Source organism: Lacerta agilis, chromosome 10 (genome assembly GCF_009819535.1).
Source record: "Lacerta agilis isolate rLacAgi1 chromosome 10, rLacAgi1.pri, whole genome shotgun sequence".
Taxonomy (NCBI): Eukaryota; Metazoa; Chordata; class Lepidosauria; order Squamata; family Lacertidae; genus Lacerta; species Lacerta agilis.
The window spans coordinates 23,999,197-23,999,544 of NC_046321.1; positions in this window are offsets into that span (position 1 = coordinate 23,999,197).

A 348-nucleotide genomic window follows, 5' to 3' on the forward strand; every position below is an offset into this window, starting at 1 on the left:
CAGCGCAACATTCCCCCAACTCTCTCCCCGCCTCAGCATCGCCTCACAAAACGAAAGAACGGAGTGACGTAAGCACAGCTCGTGCTCTATAAGCAACTGCCCCACTCCCTCCACGGTTTCTGCGGGTGACGTTGCAAGAGTGGGAGGGCCCGTCACCACCCCGCCCACGAGAGAGAGGAAGGAGTTGGGGGAAAGAAGGAATTGGCGTCTCGCGTGCTTGGCGCGTACTGATGACATCCCGACCTTTCGCTAAGGCCCTCTCCTGCCGGAGAAAGCGATAGGTCGTGCGCTTGCCGTAATGATGGAAACGCCGGCAGCTGATAGGGTGGAGTCGGAACGGGAGGCAGG